General features: G+C 46.8%; 1 protein-coding gene across 3 annotated transcripts in view; it reads left to right on the top strand.

The window, feature by feature from the left end:
* ASTN2 (astrotactin 2) overlaps positions 1-26414 on the top strand; it is a 1044864-nt gene that overhangs the window by 355251 nt on the left and 663199 nt on the right. The gene's annotated exons all lie outside the window — the stretch shown is intronic.

Raw genomic sequence — 26414 nt, forward strand, 5'->3', positions numbered from 1 at the left:
TAACGGCAACTAATCTAGGTATGTGGCCATCTATGCTCCCTAGTCCCCCAAATTGCATAAAAGGATTCCACCCATACATGATGGACAGTCAAGGGCACAGATCATGTTGCTTCTCTGGGTGCCTTGAGCCTTGGGCAAGTTATCTACCTATCGTATCCCTCAGTTATCTCCTCTGTGTAATGGGCCTTGGACCTGCCTCATAGATTTGGAGATGAATTTTCTTCTGTTGCATTAAAAAGTATCATGGTGCCTGGTAGATGCTAAGGGAAAATAGTTCAGTTCGTTTCAGTTGCTCAGTCGTGTCTGACTCTTTGCAACCCCATGAACCACAGCACAGCAGGCCTCCCTGTCCATCACCAACTCCCGGAGTTTACCCAAACTCAACGTCCATTGAGTCCATGATGCCATCCAACCATCTCATCCTCGGTCATCCCCTTCTCCTACTGCCCTCAATCTTCCCCAGCATCAGGGTGTTCCCAGATGAGTCAGCTTTTCTCATCAGTTGGCCAAAGTATTGGAGTTTCAGCTTCAGCATCAGTCCTTACAATGATCACACAAGACTGATCTCCTTTAGGATGGACTGGTTGGATCTCCTTGCGGTCCAAGGGACTCTCAAGAGTCTTCTCCAACACCATAGTTCAAAAGCATTAATTCTTCTGCACTTAGCTTTCTTTATAGTTCAACTCTTACATCCATACATGACCACTGGAAAAACCATAGCCTTGACTAGATGGACCTTTTTGACAAAGTAACATCTCTGCTTTTTAATATGCTGTCCAGGTTGGTCATAACTTTCCTTCCAAGGAGTAAGCCTCTCTTAATTTCATGGCTGCAATCACTATCTGCAGTGATTTTGGAGCCCATAAAAATAAAGTCAACTAATGTTTCCACTGTTTCTCCATCTATTTGCCATTAAGTGATGGGACCGGATGCCATGATGTTAATTTTCTGAATGTTGAATGTTAAGCCAACTTTTTCACTCTACTCTTTCACTTTCATCAAGAGGCTCTTTAGTTCTTCACTTTCTGCCATAAGGGTGGTATCATCTACATATCTGAGGTTATTGATATTTCTCCCAGCAATCTTGATTCCAGCTTGTGCTTCTTCCAGCCCAGCATTTCTCATGATGTACTCTGCATAGAAGTTAAATAAGCAGGGTGACAATATACAGCCTTGACATACTCCTTTTCCTATTTGGAACCAGTCTGTTGTTCCATGTCCAGTTCTAACTGTTGCTTCCTGACCTGCATATAGCTTTCTCAAGAGGCAGGTCAGGTGGTCTGGTATTCTCATCTCTTTCAGAATTTTCTGCAGTTTATTGTGATCCACACAGTCAAAGGCTTTGACATAGTCAATAAAGCAGAAATAGATGTTTCTCTGGAAGTCTCTTGCTTTTTCGATGATATAGCGGATGTTAGCAATTTGATCTCTGGTTCCTCCACCTTTTCTAAAACCAGCTTGAACATCAGGAAGTTCACAGTTCACATATTGCTGAGGCCTGGCTTGGAGAATTTTGAGCATTACTTTACTGGTGTGTGAGATGAGTGCAATTGTGTGGTAGTTTGAGCATTCTTTGGGATTGCCTTTCTTTGGGATTGGAATGAAAACTGACCTTTTCCAGTCCTGTGGCCACTGCTGAGTTTTCCAAATTTGCTGAAATATTAAGTGCAGCAGTTTCACAGCATCATCTTTTAGGATTTAAAATAGCTCAGCTGGAATTCCATCACCTCCATTAGCTTTGTAGTGATGCTTCCTAAGGCCCACTTTATTTCACATTCCAGGATGTCTGGCTCTAGGTGAGTGATCACACCATCGTGATTATCTGGGTCATGAGGATCTTTTTTGTATGGTTCTTCTGTGTATTCTTGCCACCTCTTCTTAATATCTCTTGCTTCTGTTAGGTCCATACCATTTCTGTCCTTTATCAAGCCCATCTTTTCATGAAATGTTCCCTTGGTATCTCTAATTTTCTTGAAGAGATCTCTAGTCTTTCCCATTCTATTGTTTTCCTCTATTTCTTTGTATTGATCACTGAGGAAGGCTTTCTTACGTCTCCTTGCTATTCTTTGGAACTCTGCATTCAAATGAGTATATCTTTCCTTTTCTCCTTTGCTTCTCACTTCTCTTCTTTTCACAGCTATTTGTAAGGCCTCCTCAGACAGCCATTTTGCTCAGGTATTATTTTTTGTTTTGTTTTAATTAATTCTTACTGCCGTATAGTTGATTTACAATGTTGTATTAGTTTCAGGTGTTCAGCAGAATGAATTCTGTGTGTATCTATGTATCCACTCTTTTTTCAGATGCTACTCCGTGTAGGTCATTCCAGAGAACTAAGCAGAACTCTCTGTGCTCTATAGTAGGTTCTTATTAGTCTGTGTTGCAGATAGTAGTATGTATATGTCAACCCCAATCTCTGAATTTATCCCTCCTACTAAAAATAGGACTTCCATGTAATCCAGCCTGGAGAACCCCATGGGCAGAGGGGTCTGGCAGGCTAGCATCCATAGGATCTAAAAGTCAGAGACGACCAAGGGACTGGCAATTTATGATCCAGCCATCCCCCTCGTGGGCATATATCTGCAGAAAACTGTAATCTGAAAACATAAGTATACCCCAGTGTTCATATCAGCACTGTTTACAATAGCCATGGCATGGAAGCGACGTAAATGTCCGTCAGCAGAGGAGTGGGTAAAGATGTGTCGTGTATGTATGTATGTATACACACATACAGATGCAGTGGAGTATTTAGCCATGAAAGGTGGGCCTTATTAATGTCCATGCAGTTTTCACTGTTGTTTTCTGTATCTCCTTACCCCTGGTGCCTTTCACGGAAAAGGCCCCCTAAGGGGAATGTCTCCCTGGACACAGCACCTGGAGAGGTATCTCAGACTCTGCAGACACCAGAATACACTTAGCTCTCACTCTTTCCATGCCTCAGCCCTCTGGAATCTGCTGCAGTGGAGACTTAGAAGCTGGTGATGGATGATTCTTGACCTGTCTTCTCCCTCCCCCAGTATGACAGCCAGAATTAGGGCTGGGGAAGTCATTGAGTCTTCTCCAAAGAACTGGGCTATTTACAGCTAATTGGGAAGACATCTTTCATTGAGTGTGTCCCTTATAAATCGGAGTTCAAAAACAAAATCAAAAGCAAGCCACAGGACTTGAGATAAAGAATATGGCCCAGGGGCTTCATACCCTCCGAGAGACTGGGCTGTGTCTTCCGGATGGTGAGAATGCCAGGGCTGTGATGCACTGCCCACCGCCCCCCAGAAACACACACACCTTCCTTCCCAGCCCTCCTGCCTGGTCAGTGCCAACGCAGCTCCGTCCCTCTCCTCCCTACTGTTGCTGACAGCCAGGCCTCTCAGCCAGGCCTCTCACGCCTGCTCTGGTTCCCACCACCTCCTCCTCCTCCTCCTCCTCGTCTGTATTCTGGTTCTGTTTGCTTGCTTGTTTTCGTCTCTCTCTTTTTTTTTTTTCCTCTCCCCTTTCCCTTTCCTCTCTTCTTCCCTTCGTCATCTTTCACTGCATTCTTCTCATTCCTCCGTCTTTTTTTTTAATTAATTTATTTTAATTGGAGGCTAATTACTTTACAATATTGTAGTGGTTTTTCCCATACATTGTCCATTTCATTTTGTGTTCTCTTCTGTGTCTTCACTGTTTTCCTTCTCTCTACTTACTGCCTCTTCTAGCCTCTCCCTTGCTTTTTTCAACACTTTCTAGTGAAGCCTTTCTCCCTGCTTTCCTCCCCACTTCCCACAATATCTCAGCTATTTGTCAAGCACCAACTATGTGTCTGACCATGTTCTAGGCCATGGTGACAGAAACCAAACAAGTTTTAAAAGCCCTGCCCTCACGGACTTGTATTATATCAAAATATAAACATATTAGATGGTGGGATTTCCTGAATCAAGAGTCAGCAACCTTTATCTGTAAATGGTGAAGCACTGAACATTTTCAGCTTTGCAGAATGTACAGTCACCATTGGGACTACTTAATGCTACCTCTGTACCTTGAAAGCTGCCATAGACAATACATAAAGGAATGAACGTACATGTGTCCTGCTGCTGCTAAGTCACTTCAGTCGTGTCCGACTTTGTGCAACCCCATGGATGGTAGCCCACCAGACTCCTCCATCCCTGGGATTCTTCAGGCAAGAACACTGGAGTGGGTTGCCATTTCCTTCTCCAATGCATGAAAGTGAAAAGTGAAAATGAAGTCGCTCAGTCATGTCCGACTCTTAGCGACCCCATGGACTGCAGCCTACCAGGCTCCTCTGTCCGTGGGATTTTCCAGGCAAGAGTACTGGAATGGGTGCCATTGCCTTCTCCAATATGTGTCCTAATCAAACTTTATTTCCAAAAACGGATGCTGGTCCAGATTTCACCAGTGACCTTACAGTTTGCTGACCCCCTACCCTAAACATCCCCATCATACAGGTAACTATAGGACTGGTCCAGGAAGCAGGAGTGCGATCCCACGTTTTGTGAAAGGAATCTGATCTCATGCCGTTCATGGTCCTGCTGCCTAAGGGAGTGGCTTTGTCAAGCAGAGTTCTGTGTTGGGTCAAGTAAATAACTAATCAGTCCACCACTTGTTTAGGTGTTTGATAGCATTAACTAATGAGGTGGTTGGAGGTGGTAGCTTCCTGCTTGTCCCAATTGCACCTTAATTAAGGAGAGGTGGCCCGAGCAGAGGACGCAGACTCCCTGTCAGGAGATGAGTGGTGAAGTCTGTAGCCCTGCCACTCACTCACTCAGTGACCCCTCGGCCAGCAATTGCCCTCTTGGGGCCTCAGTTTTCCTAAGTTTTGCAAAACAAAGATATTTATAGCTCCTGTTGAGTCTGAAGCTCGTTGTAGTCTAACCTATGTCTAGGGACTGAACAACCTGACCAAGCGTGTTTCTGGGCAGCAGGACCTGGGCTCCCAGCCCCAAGGTGGTTATAACCTCCTTGGGAGGGGGATGCAGCTCCCACAGAGGAGTGACGCTGATGAGGGTAAGCGCGTGTGTAACTGAAGGTCCAGATGAAAAGTGCAGATGGTGTGTCCAGCCCCGGGCACAGCGCTGAGCAGGAGACAGAGTGTAAGCTGCCGCTGATTCCAGCAGCACAAGTGCCTGGCAAGAACCTCCCAGCCCAGTTCTGCGCAGGTGGCCATGGGGCCTTGGGCAAGTCTCTCTCTCTCTCCAGTGCTCAGCCAGTGCTAGAAACCCAGGTTATCTCGTTCCCAAATGCATACGCTTCCCGCTAAGCTTCGGTGCTTAGTTCCCGGGCAAAGAGAACAGGATGTGAATGCTCCCTGGGTTTGCTTGGTTTTTGTTTTAGTTTCTTGGTTTAATTTGATGATCCTTAAGCTGAGCTTTTCTGTAGTGATAAGAACTCTTGAATTGTAAGCAAAGCTTTGTATGGATGTGTGAGTTACTTTTCCTTTTTTTTTTTTTTTTTTGGCCGCATAGCGCGGCCTGTGGGATCTTTGTTCCCCGACTGGGAATCGAACCTGCACCCCCTGCACTGGAAGCCCAGAGTCTTAAGCGCTGAACAGCCAAGGAAGTCTGATGTGTGAATTTTTTTAGTTTTGATTTTCCCCTGCTAACACACACACACACACACACACACATAGTTCAATTGTGTTTTAGAGTAAGTGGACAAGTAAGGGAAAGTTCAAGCCACATCTACAGAAGAGGAGGCCTTTGGGAATTGAGGGAAGGAGACTGTTCTGAAATATAATCTGAGAATGCCCAGATAGAGCAGAGATTCCAGGAAATGGGAACGGAGCAGAGTGAAAGCTGAACATCAACAGAACGGTACCTGCTGAGTATGAGAGCAGAGGTGCATGGTGTCTGGGGCTGGGGATGAGAGAGATGCCAGTCGCTGGGTAGAGTGAAGGCTGTGGATTTGAGAATGATGGCGGCTGGGCTGGGGAAATAAGCAGGGGCCATGCCCTGACCATTGGGACACTGATCCCATCCTTTACCCAGCATTTCTCACCACATCATGGGGTTTCAGAATCAGCACTCAGGGGTCCAGATCCTTGCTCTGCTGTTCCCTAGCTGTGTGGCTTAGGCTGAGTCACTTTCCTTCTCTGAGCCTCAGTTTCCCTTGGGTAAAGGAAAACAAGTCTGAAATTAGTCCTTCTACTCTTCCTTAGGCTTTTTGCAGGGCTTAAAGGAAGTAAAGTATGCAAAGGACATGCTTAGCAGAGCATACCTACCACATGGTCAGTGTTCACTAAGTGGTAATCAGTTAAGCACAGCAAATGACTGGCTTGAGCTAGGCACAGCTCCGTGGCCTTTTTCCAATGTGTTGGTCTGCAAGTTGGTCTTGCTTCGAGGTGGGAAAAAGAACATTTTAGGTTAGAACGTAGACTTGGTGGGCCTGGCCTCTTGGGATGTTGTGACATGATTTTCTTTCTTCCCATCCTTGTCCTTAGCTAAGGACAGCCTCTTTCCCTGGGACATCTGCAGGGTGTCCTCTTCCAGCCTGCAGGTTACACCTCTAGGACCTGCTGCTCGGAAAAGTGTAAACACTGAAGACAGAGCAATTGGTGTTTAATCATCCTGTAAGCCTGTGTAGCTAGAGTAACCTGGGAAGAGCACTACAAACCCAGGCTGTGGAGGGACATGGAACAGATGGTCCTGGGGTCTCGGGTGTGTGGCGGGGTGCCTTGGAGACAGAAGCAAGGCTCCAGGGTCCTTATTTCTGCCAACCTCCTCTGTCCAGCTGACCTACTCTCCCTACCAACAGGGACCCCTACTAAGGACAGAATGACTGGAGCTTAAGACAAAGGATTAGATGGCAGCCCCAGAGAGGAAAGCATCAGAGCTCTCGGTGGGTTTACAGGCATCCTAGAGTGTGGACCTGGGCAGAGGGAAAGCAGAGCAGGTTAGGACCGGGCGGAGTGCCAGGGAGAGGTAGTGCCCATGAGCTTGTGAGAAAAGGAGGGAGGCAGGAACAGAGGAGGAGGAGCCACACAAGAGAATGTAGTGAAGCTACTGGAGGGCTTAGACCTTGGCCTCCAACACCGGGTGCACCCTTGTCTGATTCTGAGGACTGAGCAAGGCCCTGGACCTCAATTTCCTATCTGTCAATCAGTAAGGTAGAACTTGATGCCCTCTGAGTTCTCAGTAATACCAGTCATGATGGAAGCATAGGCACAAGGAGGGAGAAAGAAGAAAAGCAAAGCCAAGCCATGCCTGATTTACTGAATGCTCTCTATGCGTGTCTGTGCTCTTTGTATGAACCTTCTTATAGAATTCCAAGTAATATCACAGGCAGGGATTATATCTGTGTATTTGGCTTCATCAGGTCCTTGCTGCATCAGGCGAGGCCTGCCACAGTGGCACGCAGGCTCTCTAGTTGTGGGGCAAGGACTCCAGAGCACTGGAGCTCAGTGGATTCTGCGAACGGGCTTAGTTGTTCTAGGGTATGTGGGATCTTAGTTCCTCGACCAGGGACCGAACCCACGTCCCCTGTGTTGCAAGGGGATAAGGGTTCTTAACTACTGGACCACCAAGGCAGTCCCAAGGGACGTTGTTTTTCCTTTTGGTCATACCAAACTGCTGGTGGGATCTCAGTTCCCCGACCAGGAATCAAACCCATGTCCCCTGTAATGGCAGTGCAGAGTCCTCACCATGGGACCGCCAGGGCAATTCCTGGGAAGGGATTGTTCTTACCTCTGTTTTTTCAGCTGTGGAAACTGGGACTTAGAGAGGTCACTTACTTGAGATTACCACCAGGTAAGGGGAGCTGATATTTGGAGTTAAGTTCTTTGACCTCAGAATCTGCTCAGATCATTGTATGTTTCAGATACGCGTGTGTGGCGCATCCCACAGTGCCTGTGCTGGTCTGTACCGAGGGGGTTGGTTCCCACGTCTGTGCTGGTGCTGAAAGCCCGATCAGACCCCTGAGAATATCCTGCTGTGAACTCTGTAACCCTCCAGAGAGCATCAGCCCGGGAGGAACTAGGACCAAAAATAGGGCTGGTCAGAAGTAGCTCGGACACTGGAAAGTCACTGCAGTATCCGGTGGGGGGCGGGGAGGGGCAGCCACCATAAGGACCAGCGCTCCCAGGGCACCGCCATTGCTGGGGGTCCTGTTATTTGATCAGGGAGGAAAAAGTATGTGACAAAGAGACCTTCCAGTGCTGCACTGGCTCCAACCCATAGCAGTTGTGAGAGCTGGTATTACTCATCATTTCCAGCTCCGCTGTGAGTGATGTCACATCAGTAGCTTATAAGCAGCTGTGGAAGAAGTATTTATCCATGGGCATTGACAAGCAGTGCAATGCAGGCTTCCCTTTGCTCCTCGGAGCCCATTGTTAAATAAGTAAGAAATAAGCTATTAGTATTATACAAACCAGAGGGCAAAGAATTTTTCTTCTAGAAATAGTCTGAGCAATCCAGAATCTTTCCCAGAGGACAGAGCACTAGATCTGGGACAAAGCAAATTTGGACTCAGAGCATCTCTCTTCAGAAACAGAAGACAAGGTCAGCTGGGGAGGCTGGATATTTAGGGCCTGCATAGGAGGATGGAGACTCTGGTGTTACCCGCTTGAAGGACCGCTGTGTCCTAGGATCTGGGTCAGGTCGGAGCCGACAGTGGATCAGGTGTCCTCAGCTGTGTGGTTCAGAAAGGCTGTCAGAGGCAGGGCAGTTCTCTGACCTAATTAAACCTCAGAATCACTTGGAAAACTAAAAAAAAGAAAGAAGCTAGTTCTAAATAAACTAGTTATTTCAGACACATTATATGGGAATATCTGGCCAAGGGATCTGGTATAAAATTCTCTTTCAATTCTAATTTTTGGCCAGATTTGAGAAAAAAACGCTGTACAATTCCCCTGACCTAGTAGCTAATACTCCATGCCTGTTCTTATTGTGGCCTTACCTCCCACTGATTGTGTGCCCCTTTTCCCATGCCAGGAACTCGACTCCCAGTTCTAAGAGGAATGAAAACTCAGAGGGACCATTTACTGTCCCTTTTTTGCCAGGTCTGTTGCATATTCACCAACCATTCTCTGTGATCTTTTACTGTCCTTGTCTCTGTATGCAAAAGAATGACAGTAAAACCCGGCAGAGGAATTTCTCCAAGGTCATAGAGTCAGTAAGTTACAGGATGGAGTCTTGAGCCTCATTCCACGTGCTCCCCAAATCTGGTGTCACCATACCGTAGTATCAGCCTCTAGGAGAATCTTACAGACTTTTAAACCCTTTCCCTCTTGTCATAACTCTTGCCCTGTGTGTGCATGCTCAGTCGCTTCAGTCGTGTCTGACTCTCTGTGACCCTATGGACTGTAGCCCGCCAGGCTCCTCTGTTCATGGGGTTCTCCAGGCAAGAATCCTCCAGGGGATCTTCCCAGCCCAGGATTGAACCTGCATCTCCTGTGGCTCCTGCACTGGCAGGCGGGTTCTTTACCTCTGAGCCACTGGGGAAGCCCAGCTCTTGCCTGGGTAGTTAGCAGTTTGTGATCTGTGATATATAGATACCTTCCTCCAGAAGGTTTCACCAGGCTCTGCAGGCTTTCTAGAGATATTCTGGTTTCTCTCATGAAGAAATGAGATCGGGAGCTTGGATTTTTCTTACTGAAAGAACAGTAAAATGCAGAAATGCAGCTTTGATCTATGCCTGCATTTGGCCCTGTTTGACAAGATGTGAGAGAAAAGTATGCATTCAGAAATTGTTATAGGCTCATAAACCCCCGTCTAATGTCTCTCTTCTCTCCCTTCCCTCAAACCTCAGAGAAAACAGACGTTGGTTTTTTGTTGCCATTGTTTTCACTCTTAAAGGTCCCTCCCAGACTACCTGTCTTCAACCTGCAGACATCAAGCGGCTTGGCAAAACAGGATTCCTTGAATGTGTGGAGGGAGCCAGACAGCTTCAAAAACTCCCTCCCCACACTCACGACGGTCCATGAAATACTGTTCAAATTGTGCTTCTTTCTCCTCCTCCTCAGCGATGCCAGCCAGCTCAGCACCTGACCGCCTGGCGTCCAAGGGAGGGAGGCAGCTGTCAGGAATCAAATGGGAGACCAAAGGCAATAAAGCAAACACGTCGTTTTAGTTGCTTACACTGGCGAGAAGGAATAATCAGTCTCCCTCGCTTTCTTGCTTTTCAGCTGGACTCAGCAGGATCCCCCCCTCCAACCCCCTTTCCTCCTGCTGAGGGATTGGGACTCCCTGCTTCCCACCCGGCCGTGAGCACTCTGTCTTTCACTTCCCTTGCAGTCCCAAACCCTTTCCCGGATACAGAGCTGAAACCACTGGCTCTGACTGCTGACTGTGTGCCCAGCGTGCTATGAGATGCGTGTATGCCCAACCTTGGACAAGTTAGTTGACTTTCCAGGTTTCAATTTCTTTTTCTAAACAATGAAAGTGAGGGGACTTCCCTCACAGTTCGGGGATTAAGACTCTGAACTTCCACTGAAAGGGACATGGGTTCAATCCCAGGTCAGGGGACTAAGACTCCACATGCCACATGGTGAGGCCAAAAAACTTTTTTTAATTAAAATAAATAAATAAAATGGAGGTAAGAATCCCACTTTACAGGATTTGCATGATAATCCGACAGAGTCATATGTCACTAGTGAAAGTGTTAGTTGCTCGGCTGTGTCCAACTCTTTGTGACCCCATGAACTGTAGTCCACCAGGCTCCTCTGTCCGTGAGATTCTCTAGGCAAGAATACTGGAGTGGGTTGCCATTCCCTTCTCCAGGGGATCTTTCTGACCCAGGGATTGAATCCATCTCGCTTGCATTGAAGGCGGATTCTTTACCATCTGAGCCACCAGAGAAGCCCCATGTCACTAGAGCACAAGGTATACGAACGAAGATAATTTGAGCAAGGCCGGGAAGGGTGAGCTGACTCAGATCAAGAGAGACTTTGATTGTCAAGTTCATTTGTCTCTCCGTTCATTGAATCAACTAATGTTTACTAAGTGTCTAATGGTGTTGAGGCTGTACGCTAAGGATAGGGTATAGAGTGGCAAACAGACCAATCAGGGGACTGCCCTCGTGAATCTCGCTAGAGAGAAATGGGGAGAGAAGGAGGACCTCACGAATAAACACATAAAGGTGTATATCACGTCACACTGTGAGACATGCCTCCGAAGAAAATATAGGGGTACATCCGATCGTGGGGAAAGTCACGAAAGGCATCTTTGAGGAGCCCATAGTAATGCTGGAACCTAACGATAGCTGGCAGGTGGCCATGTGCTTCAGAAAACACCTGTCCAAGTGAGCAGGAGAGAGCCTGAACTTGAATCTATGTGAAATGGGGAGTGCCGGAAGGTTTTGGAAGACAGTTGCATCATCCTGTGCCTGTTTTAAAAAAGATCACTCTCTCAACAGTGGAGGAAGAACTGGAGGGGGTGCAGACCAGTTATAAAGGAGACTGTTGTGGTAGTGGTGGGGGCCCTTTGGGGGAGCATGGGGGGAGTAGCTTCTGAGGACGTGTTAAAATACAGTTAGAGTCGGTGACCGATTGGCTGTAAGGTGAGCCTGTGAGGACTGCTGAAGACACAGGTTAGATTCTGGTGTGGGGGGTGGAGAGCATCACAGAGCCAGGGAAGCTGGGAGTGGCAGGCTTAGGGGGCGAGGAGGGGGGGAATGGATGAGTTTGTAGAGCCGCTGCCTTGGGGTGCCTGCAGGACATCCAGATGCAGACACTGCCAGCCAGCTCTGCACCCAGGAGAGGTCTGATGGGGGAAAAGGAGTAGGAGTCAGCACTCCGTGGCTATGCATCACTGTCTGTTTCTGCTTAGCGAACAAACTTAGCAGCTCCAAACAACATACATTTATTATCCCACAGTAGTTCTGCCGCTCAACAGTCCAGTTACGTTACTTTCAGGCTCTTTACGCAGAGTCTCAAATCGAGGCGTCGGCTTAGGGCTTTGATCTCAGCTGAGGCTCACGGCCTTCTTCCAAGCCCGTGTAGTCGTTGGGGAGATTTGTTTCCCGCATGACTGACATGCCTGCTCTGTAGCTGCTGTGGGCAGGACCATTCCCAGTTCTTACAGGTCACCCCCATGGCAGTTCACAGCATGGCTTCCTCAAGGGCTGTTGGAGAGCATCTCTTCAGACTCATGTGATTTGGCCAGACCCACCCAGGGTAAACTCCTATATGATTAACTCAGTCAGCTGCTTCTGGACTTTAATTATATCTGAAAAAAGAATCCTTTCAGTTTTCTCAGATAACATCGTTTAATCATGGAGTGATATCCCATCATATATATAGATCCAGCCCCGTTTAAGAAGAGGGGATGTACAGAAGGTGTATAGGGCATGGGAGAGTCTTGCAGGTCATTGAAGAATTCAGAGCTCTACTAGATGGTAAATGAAGATGCAAGAGGAATTGGCTATGCTAGGGGGCGATGTAGACTGGCAACAGAAGAGTTCCAGGGCGTTCTGCTCAGTCAAGGATTCTAGGCTGGAAATGTCCTTCTCTCAGCATCTCAGGTACAATCAAACCACCTGGCACTCTATGGGGAGGAAACAGATGTCCCAGCTCTGAGGCATTTGTCATGAGAACAGCTTAGAGGCTAGAGAACATAGGGATTCAGGGGAGATCTGAAACTAACTCAGGTTCACAGAGTCAAACCCATTCTGTATTGGACTGGAAAAAAGACTCTTCCTTCGTGGCTCCTGTTGAGCAAATTTGCTAACTATCTGTCTCTTCTAATTAGAGTAGATTTGGGGAAAAGCGTGGTCAAGACTTGTTCTTGCCCTCAGATGCTGGAGAACCTTGGGCAAGTCTCTTTGGCTCTCAATCCATTCAGCTAGGGTGTAGTGTTTGAGTAAATTATATCTGAGGCCTCCTCAAGCTCTGAAACTCTATGCTCTTATTCACTGAACACACATTATAGATTTCAGGAACGGCATGGCTTTCTTGGAAATCAAGGGTTAATAAGACATAAGACATGTTAATGAAACATGGCTTCAGAGAATTCCCTGGTAGGCCAGTGGTTACAATTCTATGCATTGACTGCAGAGGGTGTGGGTTCAATCCCTGGTCAGGGAACTAAGATACTGCATGCCATATGGCTCGGCCAATGAAAAAAGACATGGTTCCAGCCTTTGAGACGCTCCTCCTCTGGCTGTTGTCCATGGAAAGAGTCAATACCACTGACTTCTAAGCTCATCTCTCCACTGTGAAAATGCTCAAGGAACTGAGGTGCTTCAACAACATTGGGAATGGTATGCTTATTGTTTTGTTTTTTTAATCATTTTTCACCAATGTAGAATCATGTAATAATACTAGTAGAAGAAAACAAAAACAAACAAGAACCTTCAAAGAGCTTATTTCATTTTTTCTCATCCCCATTTGCATATATCTTTTCTCATCATTGTAACTGTAATCAACATACACATTTGCATTTGTGTTTTTTTTACTCAACATTATATCATGACCATATTTTTTCCATGACACTACTCATTTTTCATGACGCTTCTAAACCTGAAGATACTCATTGTAGCATAATCTGAAATATTGAAAAGTTAGAATGAGCTTGAATGTCCAACAATAGAAAAATAGCTAAGCAAATTACAGTGCATCAACCTGATGGAATATTATGCAGCCAAATAATTGTTGAGAATGATTTTTTAAGAAGGGCAGAATTCATAAACCACAGTGATTACTTCAGAGGACGAACATAACAGTTCATTTAAAAAATATATGTGGGTGAATCATGTTTATCGTGAATACTCTGCCTGTTCTCTAAAGGAATTTGAATTGAGTGGTTTTGCTAGAGGTAATTGTATCAGTGTGCAATGGTTAACTCATGTTCTTTAGAAATAAACAGGTGGTTGTGAATCTTTGCAGAGCGATCTTGGGAAGATCAATTTAACCCACTGGCTCCTGTTTTTTTCAGCTTTGTAAAAGTCATAATTGCAGTTTCTTCCAAGAGTGGTTTTGAGGTTGAAATGGAACAATGCAAGTAAAGCACTCAGCACAGTTCCTGGAAAATGCTAGGTGAGGGATAAACTTGCCCACTTCTTTATACACTACTATGAAGTAACTAGGTCAAACCATCTCCAAGGATCATTTGGAATCTTGGAAAATGTTGTCTATGCCTCTTCCCGTGTTCATTCAAACCACTGTGTGTCTGGCTTGGCAACCCTGGAGGCATGAATGCAATTCATCTTTATCTAATGGAGAAGAATAAAGAGGGTAAAAAAGAATCAAAATTAAATATCCAGGTGGAACAGATCCTGGATCATGAGAGTGATCTCTTTGTACTCTGTCCTTGGATGGTGTTTTGAGTAAAGTTACTTTCCTTTTTTAGCATGGTTCCCAACCCTATGTACTTGGGTAACATGTTTGGGCTTTTAAAACAGAGACCTACCTTTGGGTTTCAACCTAGAGTTTTGTTTAGTAGGTTTGAGGTGGAGCCTGGGCATCTCTGAGTTTTTATCAAAGCTCTTCCGTTGGTGAGACTGACGATCCATACACTCAAGACATGTTCAGTCTGGCAGAGTGAACAAGATATAATGGAGAATACCAGATCCACGCCAAATTCAGTGGCCTCCGCTTCTGCCTATAATCTTTCAATAATCACATAGATTTATTTATTTGCTTATTTTCAGCTGTGCTTGGTCTTCGTTGCTGCCTGTGGGCTGCCTCTAGGTGTAATGCAAGGGCTTCCCACCACGGTGGTTTCTCTTGTTCCAGAGCACAGTCTCTAGAGTGTGCAGGCTTCAGGAGTTGGGCATGTGGCTCGGGAGTTGCAGCGGGCTCTTGAGCATGGGCTCAGTAGCTGTGGGGCATGGGCTTGGCTGACCCGTGGCATATAGGATATTCTTGGACCAGGGATCGAGCCCATGTCCCCTGCATTGGCAGGCAGATTCTTAACCACTGGACCACTAAGGAAGCCCCAGTCAAATAGATTATAAATTTTATGGTGTCCTCTTGGCTCTACAATTCTGTGATTCTAATTGAAGAGCACTTTCTGTTTTGTTTTTAGCAAATGTAAGGTAACATACTATGAGTTGTATGCTGATGGCTGAGGAAGTTTAGAGTGAGATGTTGACATGTGAGGCCTGGTCTTTGCCCTGTGTGTCACACAGTCCAGTGGGGGAAAGGATCAGATGGGCAGTTACAGTAGAATGAAAAGGCTGTGATAAAGGCTGGTGATGGATTCCATGATGGCATGGAGAAAGAGCACCAGACCAGCTTGGTGGGAACAGAGCAGAAATGCTGGCATGGGAAACATTTAGGCTGAGTTCTGAAAAACAGGATGGAATTGTTGAAGGGAAAAAGGGGGGGGAAGACTTCATACAGAAGGGACGATGAATAGAGTGGGGTCAAGCAAAATGCCTGGCATCTGTAAGACCTCAAAATAATTTCTGTTGAAAACAAGGAAGAAGGGAAGGAAGGATACGTCTTCTTAGTTTCATTGAAATATTAACTTTCAGGAGCAGACAGCTAGAGGCGACACTGGCTGGGTGCTTTGGACTTTATCCTGATGACAATGGGAAGCCATCAAAGGATTTCAGCAGAGAAGTGATGTTTTGATATGTGGTAGAAAGGTCACTCTAGCTTTTGTAGAAGCTGGGAAAGAGGGGGACGGGGATGGGGTGAGAGAGAGCAGGTTGGAGACTATTGCAATAACTCAGGTGAGAAATGACACTGTCTGGCTTAAGGCAGGGGCAGTGCGGATGGAGAGCATCTCCTTTATTACAGGATGTAGTCAGAGGCCACACCCACCTACCTGCCTCGTGTGGTCCAGCCCTATCACCATGGCAACAGCCTCTTTAACATCTCTGGCCAGAGGGAGTGATAACAACTCTTACATCTGTTCCTGGAGGTCCTGCCTCTGTTTTTGTTTTTTTCCCTTCCTTTTTCTTCTTTTTTTCCCCTTTGATTGTATCTGATCCAGCCTCACTGGGTAATTGAGTGTTTGAGAGTGAAAAATTATCTCAGCAGCTTGGCCCTTATCTTGACAGCGAAGCAGCACTTTTAATTTAATTTTGTTCGGAGACGCATGGGTAACAAATTTCACTAATCGTCTGGCTGTCGCCTTCCGCATGGTAACGAGCCGTTTGTTACCAGGCAGCCCAGCGTAAATACTTGTGGGGGAGCAGTCGGGGGACAGAGACAGGGGCTGGGGAGGAAGGAAGGGACGGCTGCAATCAATATCAGCCAGGCTGGGGCTGCCATCCGTTGTGGAATCAGAGGTGGGAACCCGGGTGTGAAACAAAAAGAGGGGCTTGAGAGTCAGGTTCACCAGAGCTCTTGGCCTTGCTCTGCCTCTTCTCTGTGGGTGCAATCTTGAGCAAGTGACTTCACTCTCTGCATCTTGAGTGTCCTGACTGAAGGTGTGGGTGCTAGTCGTCCCTACCCACTGGGTAGTGAGAGTTAAATGATGAGCAATACGGTAAGTTTATATACCGCCAAGCATTATGCCATATTTTCAGTGCAGGTAAGGAACTTAAAGGAAAAGTTCTGGTCCCCTCCCCCCGATGTTTAAATTTCTTTCAGAGCATCAGCTCCAGAAGGTTGGCCAACTTTTGCTTTTCTCTGGATGCAGGGAGCTCGCTCACTATGGAGGCAGCCAGTAGCTCTGACTCTCAGAACCGTCTCACTTCACTGGCACGAAATATGCCTTGCTCAAGGGTTTTTCCTTATCTTAGCCCCAGCCCTGCCTCCGGACCCCTGCAAGGAGTAAATTTGCAACCTCCTTCCTAGAGAAGCTCCCTCCTCCCAGATTTGGGTTCCTCTTCTTGTATCCCAGGTGGCTCAGTTCAGCTCAGTTCAGTCGCTCAGTCGTGTCCGACTCTCCAGTGGTAGAGAATCCAACTATCGATGCAGGAGATGTGGGTTCCATCCTTGGGTTGGAAAGATCCCCTGGAGGAGGAAGTGGCAACCTGCTTTAGTATTTCTCACCTGGAAAATTCAAAGGACAGAGGAGCCTGGCGGGCTACAGTTCATAGGGTCACAAAGAGTCAGACACGACTGAGCGGCTAAGCACACACGTACATCCAGTTAAGAATACCCAGAATAAATCAGTGCTAGAAAAACCCTTGTAAGTCATATGGCACAACTTTGCATTTTACACATGGGGAAACTGAGGCCAAGAGAGAAGAAAATACGTTTAAAAAGAGCTGTCATTTATTGAGCATCCATTACAGGCCATGCACTTTACCTGTGTTCTCATTTAGTCTTTGCCACACAAGATCTTCTGCCTTTGTAGGTGAGGAGACTGAAGCCCAGAGAGAAAAAAGCAGTTCGCTCGAGTCACAGTTTAAATAAGTATCACAGTGCAGAGGTTTCAACTCACATCTGACTCCAAAGCCTGTAAGCTTTTGTGTTATAGTTTTGGTCTCAAATTGCACAGCAAGTGAGCAGTAGAGATGTAACTAGAAATGACGGTCCCTGGGTTTTGGTCGTACAGCCAAGCTAGAGAAAGGTGCCTCCCCAGGGGTTGCTGTGTAAAATGCAGCACAGTTTCCCACCATCCCCTGCAGTATCTGAACCAGAAAGCAAAGGAGACCATAAAAAGGCTGAAAAGCTAGCCAGTCAGTCTGTTCTTCCCCTCCTCCCTGCCCCGTGCCAGACGCCAGCCTCTGGACCCCTGGATCTGGATTTATGAGCCGTCGGGGTGTCTCTCTCTCTCCATCCTGAAGGGCCTGACTCTTCCCTCTCTCGGCTAATTAAAAACCCCAGCCTGAGCTGCCAGCCTTGGGTCACAGGCTGCTGGGTAGAGGCGTCGACGCTGCTTTGATAAATCACCCCAGGGGCGTGGGAGGCTGGAGAGTTTGTCAGAGGGACTGAGCCTGTCCAGGGCTCCTCTGGAACACTTGGGGACTGCTACAAATGGACCATGTCTGCCCCTACTCACCCCAGAAGGGGCTTCATTAGAAAATAAGGAAGTAGGAATTGCCCAAAGCTGATGGGGTACGCGTGACACCAGAGTCATCTTCTGCAAGCATTTGTTGAATCCCGTCATTCCCGCTTATAACTGTGGCGGCTCCCTCTTGGCCTTCGTAATCAATTCTCCACTTCTTAGCCTGACGTTGGGTGAAGTGTAGCAGGGCATGGGAAGCCCTGACTTTGGAGATGGACAGCCTGAGTGTAGATCCTGGCTCTGCTGTTTCCTTACCTTAAACATGTTACTTAACCCCAGATATACATATGTGTGTGTATACATATGTGGCACTCACTGAGATATTGTGTGCAGTCCCATCTTCGGCATTCTGCTTTGTCATCCTGTCCCTGCAGATGCAACCATCCCCACCCACCCTCAGCTGCAACCATCCCCACCCACCCTTTTCCCTTCCTTCCTTTCCTGTTCTGATTGCCATTGAAAGTGTTAGTCACTTCATTGTGTTTCCAACTGTTTCTGACCCCATGAACTGTAGCCCACCAGGCTCCTCTGACCATGGAATCGTCCAGACAAGACTACTGGAATGTGTAGCCATTGCCTTCTCCGGGGGATCTTCCTGACCCAGGGATCGAACCCAGGTCTCCTGCATTGCAGGCAGATTCTTTACTGTCTGAGCCACCTATTACCTGTTGTTAATTTAGCCAGAGTGGCCTCTCTAGCCTAAGATTCCATTCTGTCTTCTGCCCAAGCACCCACAGACGCAGCCTGCACGTCTTCACCTGCTGCAATTTGCTGGGGCAGTTCCGTCAGCCTAGGTTGCGTCATCAATCCCGCTCCATCGGATAAAGCCAGACTGTCCTGCTAGGTCTGACTGGAATAAATATCAACTTTGGGATGCTCACCCTGATCCCTCCAGACAAAGCGTCCCCATGGCACATTACCTGTATCTCTCTTACCATCTAGTGCTTGTCGCTTCTTTAAAATCATGGCTAGTCTTGTATGTCTCTGCTCCCCTCTTTAGTGGCGATCAGCAGCAGTGACTTGCTCACACCTGCATTACTAGTGTCTGAAATCATGTTTGACATAGTAGGTGTGCGGTAAATGTTCCCAATTAGAGTAAGAATCCCGCATAACCCCACTCCTTGTATTGTTAAGTTGTTGTTGTTCTCCCCGCCCCAACCCCCGACAGATCAGAATGCTTTGTTACTCATTCTGTTTTTCCTGGCAGGTGAGGCCAAGTGATGATAATGGCCTCACCTGGGCTGGTGTGCAGTGAGCTGTTGCCCTTCGGTGATGAATAATGAGCTCACCAGTTCCACGGACTCGAGTCCAATTCTTCAGACTTTCATTTTAGTCTTTAATCCACCAGGGCAGGCTCTGTTCCATTCGCAGCCTCACCTGGTGAAGTCTGGCAGGATTTCTCCAGTTTCAAATCGCTCTTGCCTTTGTTTCTCAGAGGTGTTTGGTGGAGAGAAATTCTATCTCCTCCCCCCAGGGTCTATTGCTGCAGTTACCCAAGTGCGCCCCCCAGTGGTTGTAGACTTTTTTTCTCACTCTGAGAGCAGGAGCGTTTTGTCCAAGCTTGCATTCATCTCTCAGGCACTTATCAGTCCTGCGCTGGGTGGGCAGTGCATGCTTACCCTGTGGTGGGCGCTGGAGAGAGACGATGGATCCAACCTCCTTCCTGGCCCTGGGAAATTTAGTCTGCTGGGGAAGCAGGATACCATTAAAACTGAGATATAAAGTCCATTGTGATAAATAATACGATGGCGGTTTCTGGGGTGTTACAGGAACACAGAAGAGAGCCTTCCAACCGTGTCTGGAATGGAAGGTGGATGATAGGAAGAGCAGAGAGGAGGGTTTTTAAAGGAGAGGAGAGCTTAGAGGATTAGGGGAAACGAAACTAGGGATATCCAGTAGGGTGGAGAAACGGAGAAGGCAATGGCACCCCACTCCAGTACTCTTGCCTGGAAAATCCCATGGGTGGAGGAGCCTGGTAGGCTGCAGTCCATGGGGTTGCGAAGAGTCGGACACGACTGAGCGACTTCACTTTGACTTTTCACTTTCACACATTGGAGAAGGAAATGGCAACCCACTCCAGTGTTCTTGCCTGGAGAATCCCAGGGACGGGGGAGCCTGGTGGGCTGCCGTCTATGGGGTCGCACAGAGTCAGATACGACTGAAGTGACTTAGCAGTAGCAGTAGCAGGGTGGAGAAAAGGAGTGGTCAAGGTATTCCTGGAGGCAGAAAGCTGAGCCGGGGAATAGGAATGGGTGGGAGAGATCAACCAAGTTCAATCAGAGAGGGCTGGGGGCCTGGGGAAGGAGCTGGATACAAGCATGAGAGAGTGCTAAAGCATCTTCATCAGTCAGTGACGAAAGTTATCTAACGCCAGTCTTTTATTTCTGTAATGGCCCTGTATCTGAGTTTCTCCCGCACTGTATTGTCTTTGCCTTTTTCTGTTTTCTCACACCTCTCCTGCCTCATCTTCCTGTTGCTCATCTCTTTTCTTCTCCTTCATAGATGTCTTATTTCACTTCCATCTCTCTTTCCTTCTTTTTCTCTTTTTCCTTCTTTCACATCTTAAGGCTCTTTTGTCTTCCTGCAAAATCCCCTTAGTCTGTACCTCCAGTTTGTTTTTCTGTTTTGGATACCTAACCCTCTGTCTACTACAGAACAAGAGTTAGAAGTCAGAGGTCCAGATTCTGCCGTTACCTTGCCAACTGGTTGGAGAAGCCACTTAACTTCTACCTTGATTTCATCCACGGTTTAAAAAAAAAGAAGTTGCACTGTGTCTGTGCCACCATATTCCACAACTCCAGTGCCACTTTCCTGGGTGCCAGCCTGTAAACCCAGGGGAACTGGGCCCCTGAGACTCTGCCACAAGGGCCCTGAACAAGATGAGCATCATCTGTTCAAATGGATGCTTCCATTGTCTTTCTCCTCCCCCTCTCTCTGTCTCAGTGTCCCCCCATCTCTCTCTCTCCCCATGTCCCTTCTCTCTATTCCTTCCCAGTTCTAACCAGACTGCGAGATAGCTACATCCAAAGGGAAGCGCTTCCAAATTGGGAGAGTGATCTGTAATTGAAAGATGATGCTTTGGGTAGAAGGCATTTGTTTTCATCTGCCCAACATCACGATTCACAGTGTCTCAAACCAGCTGAGACTCGGAGGACTGTATTAGATACGAATTTAGAGGCCTCCCAAGGAGCCGGAAGACGGAGCGAGGTAAATTCAAGGATATGCGCTATTCAGGGGAACCTTCATTCTGGAAAACAATAGAATAATTTTTGTCACTCAGCACGTGGATTAGGGGCATCTTGTTGGGGTAGCAGAGAGCCTGGGATTCTGTGTAATATGTTGTTCAAGAGCGTGGACTTGTATGCTAGTCTGACGTTCAAGACCTGAATGGCACTCTCTGACTGTGCCGCCCCCAGCAATTCACTCCTCTTGGAGTCAGGGTCTTAATCTGTAAAATTGGGTGATGGTGTTTTGTCTGAAAGCGTTATTGTCCAGATTTACTGCATTAACTCACTTAATCTCCTGCATACGTTTCAAAGATGAGAGCTCCGAAGTGCATAGAGGTTTGGTTACTAAAAACTGATAGAAGCGGGGTGTACACCAGGTTGACCCCAGAGCTGCCTCATACCTGGGTCTGAAATTCTCTAAGTTTATTTTTTAGTAGACTTCCAGTTAGGGGAGCAAGAAAGGTGAGTGGGGGGACATGGAGATGCAATGGGGCTTCCCAGGTGGCTCAGTGGTAAAGAATCGCCCTGCCAATGCAGGAGACATGGGCTTGATCCCTGGGTCAGGAAGATCCCCTGGGGGAGGAAATGGCAATCCACTCCAGTCTTCTTGCCTGGAGAATTCCATGGACAGAGGAGCCTGGCAGGCCACAGTCCATGTGGTCATAAATAGACACGACTGAGCAATGAAGCATGCACGCACACACTCATGGAGATGCAGTAAGAGGTGGTGGTGTTCAGTTGCCCAGTCGTGTCTGACTCTTTGCGACCCCATGAACTGCAGCACACCAGGCCTCTCTGGCCCTCACTGTCTCCCGGAGTTTGCCCAATTTTATGTTCATTGCATTAGTGATGCCGTCCAACCATCTCATCCTCTGCCACCCTCTTCTCCTGCCCTCAATCTTTCCCAGCACCAGGGACTTTTCCAATGAGTCATCTATTTGTATCGGATGACCAAAATACTGGAGCTTCAGCTTCAGTATCAGTCCTTCTACTGAACATTCCGGCTTGATTTCCCTTAAGATTGACTGGCTTGATCTCCTTGCTGTCCAAGGGACTCTCAGGAGTCTTCTCCAACACCACAGTTGGAAGGCATCAATTCTTTGGCATTCTGCCTTCTTTACAGTCTAGCTCTCACAACCATGCATGACCACTGGGAAGACCATGGCCTTGACTATGCAGACTTTTGTCAGCAGAGTAATGTCTCTGCTTTTCAACACACTGGCTGGGTTTGTCATCGCTTTCCTGCCAAGAAGAAATTGTCTTCTGATTTCATGGCTGCAGTCACTGTCCATAGTGATTTTGGAGCCCAAGAAGAGGAAATCTGTCACTACTTCCACCTTTTCCCCTTCTCTTTGCCATGCAGTAATGGGACGGGATGTCCTGACTATTTGTGACCCCATGGACTGTAGCCCGCCAGGCTTGTCTGTCCATGGAATTTTCCAAGCAAGAGTACTGAAATACGTTGCTGTTTCCTCTTTTGGGGCATCTTCCTGACCTAGGGATCGAACCCTCATCTCCTGCATTGGCAGGTGGATTCTTTACCAGGCAGCCACCTGGGAAGCCCCACTGCATCTGCATGCCCTCATACTAACCTTTCCTGTTCCCCTAACCTGAAGTCTATTAAAAAATACTTAGAGAATTTCAAGCCCAGGTATGAGACAGCTTTGGGGTCAACCTGGTGTATGCCCGTGATCTTAGTTTTTTTAATATATATATTTAGTCTTAAGCCTGCTCTTTTACTCTCCTTCACCCTTATCAAGAGGCTCTTTAGTTTTTTTTGTTTGTTTTGTTTTTTTCGATTTCTGCCACTGGAGTGGTATTATCTGCATATCTGAGGTTGCTGTTGTTTTTCGCACCTGTCTTGATTCCAGCTTGTGACTCAACCCGCCTGGGTTGTCTCATGGTGCGCTCAGTGTATAGATTAAACAAGCAGGGTGACAGCAGACAGCCCTGTCAGACTCCTTTCCCGATCTTGAACCAATCAGTTGTCCCATACAGGGTTCATACAGGGTCCATATGATTGTTCCATACAAAGTCCGTACCATGTGATAGATATAGGCTTCTATAATTGGAAAGGAAGGAAAAGAACATGGATTAAGTCATTCATTTATACTCACCTTAACTCTATAGAAATTTCCTAAACACGTGTATGAGTGTAACTGCGTCTGGGGCCCACAACTGAATCAGATGCGGTCTGTCGTCTAGGTGCCCTAGAATTTGCCGGGAGGGAAGGACAAGTAACACAAATGGCAAGTTCCAGATGCTGAGATGAGCTTGATGGCTATGTACACTTAGGAACACTGGGAAGTTGGGATCCATTCTAATCTGAGAAGCAGGAAGGCTCAAACACAGGCTGGTGGCAACATTAAAACAGGATCTTAAAAGAAAAGCAGGTCCTCACTGCATGGAAGATGTGAGGGACATCTCAGGATGAGGCCAGTATTAGTTTCCTGTGGTTGCTGTAACAATTTACCTCAAACTGGGAGGCTTTAAACAACAGAAACACACATACTCCTACAGTTCTAGAGGCTAGAAGCCCAAGGTCAAGGTGTTGCCCCAGCGAACTTCTTCCGGAAGTTCAGAGGGAGCATCCAATTCCATGCCTGTATCCTAGCTTCCACTGGCTGATGACAGTCCTCGGCATTTCTTATCTTGTAGATGCACCACTCCAGTCTCTGCCTCTGTCTTCACATGACCTTCTTCTCTGAAAGTCTCCGATCTCCATCTGTCTTTGTCTTTTAAGGACTCCAGCCATTATCAGGATGTATGGACCTATCCTACATCAAGGATGGTGTCATCTTGAGATCCTCCACTTAAGTGCATCTGCACACACTTGTTTTTCTAAATAAGATCACATTCTGAGATTCCAGAAGAACATATATATTGGTAGCTACTGTTGAGCTACTTTAAGTGAAAAATCAGAAAAACAGTTCCTAGGTGTTGAGAAGCAACCAGATGGGGTCCTATGTCAACAACAAGGGATTCTTGGGAACATCTCAAGTGGCTTGGACTCTTGACTCTGGCTGAAACTGGTCACTCCTTCTCTCTAGACCTCAGTTTCCCCATTTTAATAATAAGGCTTAGCCAGGATGATATTTCAGAGAAGGCGATGGCACCCCACTCCAGTACTCTTGCCTGGAAAATCCCATGGGTGGAGGAGCCTGGTAGGCTGCAGTCCATGGGGTCACAAAGAGTCGGACACGACTGAGAGACTTCACTTTCACTTTTCACTTTCATGCATTGGAGAAGAAAATGGCAACCCACTTCAGTGTTCTTGCCTGGAGAATCCCAGGGACGGGGGAGCATGGTGGGCTGCTGTCTATGGGGTCGCACAGAGTCAGATACGGCTGAAGCGACTTAGCAGCAGCAGCAGTAGGATGATATTTAACATCTTTCCAGTGTTGATACTCTGGGACCTTGGGACTCAGGCAAAGACCGTTTTGCCAAGTAGATCCTAAAATAGCAATCTGGATGGGAGCTGGACCACACCAGGTTGGAGGAAACCCCCGCCGTCCCAGCGGCTCTGGCTGGACTGTGATAATAGCTCTCTCACACCGCTGTTAATCTTTAATTGGTATTTGATTTGATTTAACATGATCTTCTGCTTGTAAAACACCTTGAGATGTTTCTGCGTTGTGAGCGCGTCCTGGAAACGCAGCTTTATTGTATTAACAAGTCTCGGCCTGAACATAAAGGGAGATAATTAGAAACAGCAAAGTCCCTTGGCACGCTCAGGGCAGCCAAAAAGCTCTCGGGAAAACAATCTTTTCAGCTGCTTTCATGTATCCGAAAGAGAAAGCTGTTGGAGGAGCCCCAGTGGATAGAAGAGCTTGTTAGGGTCACTTGGCACACTATTTATAGCTCTCAGCCTGCATCGCCTTTATCCAGCTCCTGTGGTCCTATAGCTCATAACCCCCGGGTAGGTTTTTGCTGCAACCCCTGGGAGATCAACAGAGCAGCCCGCTGGGTGGCCAGCAATTTGTCTGTAAGATCTTTGGGCATGCAGAGTGTGCTTCCTCATAGAAAACAAGCACATAAACAGTGGCAAAGTTTCCAGGCTAGCCCACAAAAGTTGACTTGCCTCCTAGTGGATCAAAAACATCTCAGTACTATTGAGGTGCTCGCCAGGACCCCAGATGAGCCCTGGGTCTTTAGCCTGAAAAAAAGGTACCTTAAGGGTGACAAGGTAATAAAGTGTGGTTATTTCTAAGAATAGCCCTAGCTGGCACTCTACTGTGCAATGTATTTGAATTAGAACTCTGCCTCACATAGCGGGTATAGGGGTCGTGAAGAGTGGGGCACGACTGAGCCACTTCACTTTCACTTTTCACTTTCATGCATTGGAGAAGGAAATGGCAACCCACTCCAGTGTTCTTACCTGGAGAATCCCAGGGACGGAGGAGCCTGGTGGGCTGCCGTCTATGGGGTCACAGAGTCGGACATGACTGAAGTGACTTAGCAGTAGCAGTAAAATCTGTGCAAACTAATGTGGTCGGGTTCCAAGGCTATTCCATGAAAAGTATACTTATATAGAATGCACTTGAAGTAAGAGAATACAGCAGAGTTGTTTTGCTTCAAAGGCTGCACATGGCATTCTGTCTACCCTCTACCCTGGTGTGCCTGAGCTATGGCACTAGGAAAAGTGATGGTTTGTAGCCAAGGCCAGCCCCTCAAAAAGTTGCATAGTCTTCCTGCAAATTGATAGGATTATGAATATGGATTAAGTTTCCAGTCTTGTCTCCAAACCTAATTAACCTGTTAGATATGAGAAATATGAACAGTATTACATTCACTACGCATAAATATCCTTTATGAAGCTAATTTTAAAGATATACGTTTTCTGTTCCCGTACAGTGTGCTGAAAGTGCATGGGCAGGTATGCAAGCACACGCACTTACACGCACACACACGCACACACACACATTCATGCTCATACACACACCGTCACCATTGCTCTGACGGCGTCAGCATCCACAGACACCCAACGGCATGGCTTGGGGCTTCAGTATAGATTTCATTGACTGGATAGCTCATCTCTCTATGTTTTTATAAATATACATCATATTTTTTACTTGAAGTGCAGTTGATGTGCAATATTACATAAATTACAGTTGTACTGTATAATAATAATTCATGATTTTAAAGGTTATACTCCAGTTATAGTTATTATAAAACATTGGCTAGATCCCCTGTGTTGTACAATGCATCCTTATTTTATTTTTTAATTGGAGGATAATTGCTTTCCAATCTTGTTTTGGTTTCTGCCGTACAACAAGGCAGATCAGCCATGATTATATAGATACAGATATAGACATAGATATAAATATAGATCCCCTCTCCCTTGACCCTGCCT

The sequence above is a fragment of the Bos mutus genome, chromosome 8, assembly GCF_027580195.1.
Source record: "Bos mutus isolate GX-2022 chromosome 8, NWIPB_WYAK_1.1, whole genome shotgun sequence".
Taxonomy (NCBI): domain Eukaryota; kingdom Metazoa; phylum Chordata; class Mammalia; order Artiodactyla; family Bovidae; genus Bos; species Bos mutus.